The 6,653-nt window shown below is 49.0% G+C and overlaps 1 long non-coding RNA gene across 1 annotated transcript; it reads right to left on the minus strand.

The window, feature by feature from the left end:
• Nucleotides 1–577: 577 nt before the first annotated feature.
• On the minus strand, nt 578–6,292 carry LOC132250037 (uncharacterized). The gene is made up of 3 exons (XR_009461630.1): nt 6,238–6,292; nt 1,652–1,785; nt 578–1,574 (listed from the first exon to the last, which is right to left on the minus strand). It is a non-coding gene; the product is annotated as an uncharacterized LOC132250037 (long non-coding RNA).
• Between the last annotated feature and the right edge of the window lie 361 nt (nt 6,293–6,653).

The following is a 6,653-nucleotide window of genomic DNA, read 5'->3' on the forward strand; positions in this document are numbered from 1 at the left end:
TAAGTGACAATATGTGGCCCCATATGAGAAAGAAACCAAAGAAACTGAGCAGCCTGCAGTGACCAAAGGTCCTGAAATGCATTTTACAATAGTAAATACTTGACATCACTTCGGGTAGTCATATCTTGCCTATCCAAATCCAAATTCCCCAGTGGTGTAATCTGAATGGGGGTGTTCATTGCTTATTGCTATCACTGTTGCTGTGAACCAGCTGAATAGGACTTCAGTTTTATGGCAGGTTAGAAATTTCTAAAATAGGCAGATTTGGTTAGATTAAGCAGTCCCACATTTCATTGCAGAATTAGAGGTGATTAAGTGAAAGATGCAGGACAGAATCTCACTTAATGTTGTTAAGCACCCAAACAGCAGTATCCCAGCCACTTATTGTGCATGGCTTGTAATCTGGTTCCTGACTTACACTCACCTGGCATATGTGTATACGGAGCTACATACCTGCAGTAGCATAACGAAATGGAGAGCAACCATGGCACCAGCCCTGGGCACCAGCTCTGGAGGAGGTGTACAAAAGTAGAAGTGGCTGTGTTACTAGATGGGATGCTGCTGTGCCACTGGCAGCATGGCCAGTGACACTGCCCTGCCTGTGCATCACTGCTACCCAGGGCATTCACATGTCACCTTACGCCTTTGCATACCTGCCTACCAGAGCACAGCCAACTGACTGCTCAAGCTTATGGACATTCCTGCATAAGTGTCAAAAATGGTAGTGGGAAAACTGCCTTTTGGGTATATGGAGTGCAAGCTCAGGATTCTGAGCTTGGTGAGTTTGGTCTGTTTCGGTGCGTGGTGATGATGATCCCAAACTCCAAGTAAGTGTTTGGTTGCTTGTTGGGACTGTGTGCTCTGGGTTTGGTAAGCACTTTTTGCTGAGGGCTTGCAAGGAGAGGGGCTGCTGCCTGTAACCTAATGAGGCTCTGACAAGCAGGTAGAGCTAGCTCAGATCCAAGGGGGTAGAGCTAGCTCAGGTCCAAGGGGGCATAAAAGGAGAGCATCTGAGTGACTAGGGGAGTGAGTGAATAGGGGACAACAGACAGAACACTTTGTTGCCCCGCTCTTTGAAGGACATATGGCATGTAGGACAGCCTGCAAAGTAAGTGGTTTCTCTAATTAAAAATAACCCACCTAGATATCTACCTGATGCCCCTCAAAAATTAGTTTAGACCTCTGTTTTACATTCACACACTTAAGTCTTTAGTTTAATATTTAGCTGCAATGAGGGCAGAGTAAAATCAAACTTTCTAATCCAAAGGAAACATAAAAAGAACTGTCCTGGAAGGGCAAACTAAAGTTCTCACACTTTAAAAATGCAAGTAGAAGTCCAGCAGCAAGGTTGGGGCTACCCAGTTCATTGCATCAAGTGCAACATGTATGATTACCTGGGGGCAGATTTGGTAATGTGTGCACCCAGTGGAAGGAGCTTCTGGCCCTGAGAGAACAAGCGCATTCTCGCAATTTGAGTGGATGAACTGGAGCAGCTAAGAGAGACAGAGAAATCCATAGCTGAGGCTTCCAAGGACATTGTAGAGCAATCCCACTTCCTTCGAGGCAGCCCTGTCCTGCTGAGGAGAATGACAGTCTCAGGAATGAAAGGCATCAAACTGGGAAGGGAAACAGTCCTTAAGATGGGACCCACCCTTCATCTGATGTCATAGTGTCCTCTTGCACCAAGGATATTCCTTCAAGAGAGGGTACACCCCACACAAAGTACATTGCAGTCATCTAGCCTCAAGATTATAAAATCATAGCTGATGGTGGACAGATGCAAGTCTGAAAGAAAGGGTCATTGGCACTGGTACAGTGAGCTGTTTGAGCTAGAGGTATACAAATTGGACAACTTCAATAGATGGGATTGAAAGTAGGCAAAAAACAAACAAACCCTGCCAGCTGGTTGTTAGAGCACTCTCCTTGTAGGTGGGAGATGTGGCTTCAAGTCTCCTCAGTAAGATTACTGGGTCTCCCACATCCTGTGCGAGTGTTCAAACCCCTGAGTTACTGAATGAATGGGGGAAGTAGATATCACTCTCCCCTTCCCCCATACGCGGTGTGGAGTGTGATCTGATCTGTTAGATATACTCTGAGAACTTCTGCTAGATGGAACTCCTCATGTGACATAGGCAGAGTACCTACTTTGTGGTTCCCAGTGAGGGTTAGATAAGAGATAGGCACCAAGCATCTCTGCCCCATCAAGCAAAATATTAGACAGTGGCCACATCTACAGTAGACGCTGACTGCAGTAGCTCATTATTGCTGTGTGGTAGTGTCGCATGTCAGGAAGCATGATGTGATGCTACTGCTTAGTATTAAGCAGCTACAGTGCAATCAGTAGATGCGTCTACACAAGATGCTATGTCACTGTAGCAATGAGCTAGGGCGATGTAACTCGTCACTATGGAAACATAGCATCAGCAGGTACAAACCATGATGCTGATGCTATGTTATCATAGCGCCCCACTGTAGCTCATTGCTATGATGATGTAGCATCTAAAAATAACCTTGTGCCACTGGGACTGCACAGCACAGGCATGTACTGCACAGTCATTTAGAACTTGCTTTAGCGAAGCAAGTAGCAAAGCTAAAGCAAGTACTAAATGACTGTGCAGGACCAAATGAGCAGTGAGGGGGAACATGTAGACATGCCCAGTGTCACCTAAAAGCCATTTGGCAATGCTACTGTGCAGTAACTCCAGTTGCGGTGCAGTCATTTAGTACTTGTGTTTGCAAGTACTAAATGACTGCATAGTAACAACTGTGCAGTGCGTGTCTCATAGATGTGGCCTGTGTAATGTTAATGTAAAAAAAACCCCAACAAAACAACAGCTAGTGCCTACAGATTTCAAGTGTTAGCTGATTAGAGGTTTGAAAGTTAACAATTCTTGACTTCGGCATCTCAAACTGGAGTCTCATAGAACTTAAGTACCTGTGTCCTCTTGTGCAAGGGTGGCCAACCTGCGGTACAGGGGCCACAAGTAGCATGGGCAGCATTTGTGTGTCGCATGAGGCAGACCAGGGAGGGGACAGACAGCACAGTGGCACATAGGACAGGAAGCAGAAAACAGAACAGCAGATTGAGCAGGAAGCACAGGGTAGGAAGCAGAAAGCAGATGAGACAGGGAGCACAGAGCAAGGAGCAGAAAGCAGAGCAGCTGTTCCAGCAAGGGAAGAGGATCAGAAGGGAACTTGGAGAGGGTGCGGGGTTAATTTGTGGCATGCCTGACTAAAATATTGCCCCCCCCCGCCCTGCCACCTGCAATTGTGGATCGAGCCTTGAGACTATTCACTCAGTTTGCCAGTTGTGACAAAAAGTTCATAGATTCATAGATTGTAGAGTCAGAAGGGACCACAATGGATCATCGTGTCCGATCCCCTGCCCCTGGCAGGAAAGAGGACCGAGGTCAGATGACCCCAGCCAGGTGACTATCTAGCCTCTTCTTGAAGACCTCCAAGCTGGATGATAGCACCACCTCTCTTGGGAGCCCATTCCAGATCCTGGACACCCTTACTGTGAAAAATGTCTTCTTAATAGCCAACCTAAATCCACTATCAACTAGTTTACACCCATTATTCCTAGTCACTCCCTGGGGCGCCTTAGTAAACAGTGCTCCCACTATTCCCCATTGACCTCCCCTAATAAATTTATAGGCGGCCACAAGATCTCCCTTCAGCTGTCTCTTGTGAAGGCTGAAGAGATTCAGCTCTCTCAACCTCACCCCGTAGGGTCTATCATGAAGGCCACTAATCATGCGAGTGGCCCTCCTCTGGACCCTTTCCAGATTCCCCGTGTCCCTCTTGAAGTGTGGCGCCCAAAACTGGACACAGTACTCCAACTGTGGCCTGACCAGTGCCGCATAGAGGGGGAGCATCACCTCCTTTGATCCATTAGTCATGCACCTGCTAATGCACAACAAGGTGCAATTGGCCTTGTTGATGGCCTCGTTACACTGCCGGCTTATGTTCATCTTGGAGTCATAATTGACTCAATTATGACTCCAAGATCCCTCTCTGCCTCCGAGCTGCTGAGAAGGACACTCCCCAAGCTATAGGTGTGCTGGGGATTCCTCCTTCCCAGGTGGAGTACCTTACATTTATCCTTATTAAATTGCATCCTATTTCTCTCTGCCCATTGATCCAACCTGTCCAGGTCAGCCTGAATCTGCTCCCTGCCCTCCGGTGTACTAACTTTGGCCCATAACTTGGTATCATCAGCAAACGTGGAGAGGGTGCTCTCCATGCCCTCATCCAAATTGAGGATGAAGATATTAAATAATATCGGTCCGAGAACCAAACCCTGCGGGACCCCACTGCCTGCCTCCCTCCAGGCCGAGAAGGAACCATCCACCACCACTCTCTGGGTACAGTCCCTAAGCCAGTTGGCCACCCACCTGACCGTGTAGGCGTCCACTCAAGTCTGCTAACTTCCCAATGAGGATAGGGTGAGAAACTGTGTCGAAGGCCTTCCTAAAGTCCAGGAAGATGACATCAGCCTCGGCTCCCGCATCCAGGCAGTGTGTGACCTGGTCATAGAAGCCTACAAGGTTTGTCAGGCAGGATCTACCTGTGACAAACTCGTGCTGGTTTCCCCTCAGCATTGTTTCCACTGCTGGGCCTGCACAAATGTGTTCTTTGATTATTTTCTCTAGCATTTTCCCAGGAATAGAGGTAAGACTGACTGGTCTAAAGTTACCCAACTCATCCCTTCTCCCTTTCTTGAAAATGAGCACCACATTGGCCTTTCTCCAGTCCTCAGGGACCTGGCCGGAGCACCACGAGTGCTTGAACAGCTGTGCCAGCGGCTCAGCTATGACTGGCCAATTCTTTCAGCAGCCATGGATGGAGGTCATCTGGCCCTGCTGACTTGTACCCATCCAGCACCTCCAGGAGCTCCTTCACTATTTCAGAAGTGACCGTAGGCGGACTGGTGTCATGTGGACATCCGTCAATGATCGAGGTGGGGGAATTGGCTTGGTCGGTACATAGAAATACTGAAGCAAAGAACTCATTGAAGAGCTCTGCTTCCCCCCCCCCCCCCCATGTCAACCACCAACTGTCCTGATTTGTCCTGCAAGGTCCCTGTGTTGCTCTGAGCTTTCCTTTTGCCTGCTATATACCTGAAGAAGGACTTTTTATTGTCCTTGATTGTTGAAGCCAGCCTGAGCTCAAGCCCCACCTTGGCCTGTCTAACTGATTCCCTGCAATAGCACGCCAGGGAGATATATGCCTCCTTGGTGGCTGCTCCCTGCTTCCATTGCCTATACATCTCTTCCTTTGCCTCCAGACTCTCCTGGAGTTTCCTGTTCAGCCAAGGGGGATTTTTTGCCTATGTAATGGGATAGACTCCTTTTGAGCCCCAAGGATCACTCCCTTGAGATACCTCCAACCCTCCTGGAGCCCCATTTGCTCTATGTTTTTGAGTTGCATCCCCTCACTAACTAGTTTTATATGATAAAGTTCACTTCCTGGGTGAGACAGAGCTGAAAGAAAGAGCTGATTGTGATCTGAAGTTTTGCTTTCCTATGTGTCACAGGCAGGGTCCTACAGGAGGGCCGTGATCTCCTCAAGGCCCCTTCCTGTGCCAAGTTGGCTCAAGGGCACCCTCAGTTTCTCGCCCGCCACATCTTTGATGTTGAAATATGCTAGGGAGGCTGCCTTTTCTGCCCTCTTGGGCACGTCTTGCTGTAGTCTCTGCCCTGTGGATTCCCAGACCCCTCGTGGGTCCCGCTCTACAAATGGGTGCTTCCGGGGCACCCTAGCCTTAGGGGCTATGCATGGCTCCAACCACCTCTTATACCATGCCCCAAGCCTCACAGCTGGAACGGACATTGTTCTGTCCAGGTCTACAATCTCTCTGGGGCTCCTCTGTAAGGCCGCCCTCCTCTCTCTGGGGCTTCCTCAGAGTTCACCACAATGCTGCACCCTTCCTCAGGGTTCACCCTGCCTGCACTGGGGCTTCTCACACTCCCCCTCTCTGGGGCTGGGGTCAAATGTACCCTGGATGCTGCGCCCTCACTGGCACTGGGGCCCCCACACCATTGTGGGTCCCCTATAAGGATGCTGCGCCCTTACTGGCGCTGGGGCCCCCACACCACTGTAGGTTCCCTATGAGGCCTCCAACCCCTAATAGTCTCACCCAAACCACTGGTTATAAACAGCAACACAAAATACAAGCCAATCGGCTATAACTTAAAACAACAGCTGCCTGGCCATAACAATGCTCAAGCCTACCCAGAAATACTCCATCCCTTCCATGAGAGCACTCCTTCCTCTTTGGCAGCTGGCAGGAAACTGCTAGCCTGGCCTCAGCCCCTGGGCTTTATAAGGGCCAGGCCCTGCCCCTTCCGGTCAGCTGACCTTCCCTGGTTGCCCTGGCAACCCACAGCTGGGCTCCTTATTCACTCACTGCTAGGGTCCCTTCCCTAGCAGTTTCTCCTCCTTAGGAGCAGGGCACCTTAGTGCTCTGCGACACTATGCTTGTATTTTCTTCTTAATTCTGTTTACAACAAAAACGAAGGTATTAGCAATGTAATCCTTTACTGCTGTTTGTCTTCAGTAAAATCCACATTATCCATCAAGCTTTGCTGCTTGAGAGCCATGACTAAGCTCAAAACAATTTATGCTCCTTTATTATTTTTAATAGCATA

The sequence above is a fragment of the Alligator mississippiensis genome, chromosome 1, assembly GCF_030867095.1.
Source record: "Alligator mississippiensis isolate rAllMis1 chromosome 1, rAllMis1, whole genome shotgun sequence".
NCBI classification, from domain to species: domain Eukaryota; kingdom Metazoa; phylum Chordata; order Crocodylia; family Alligatoridae; genus Alligator; species Alligator mississippiensis.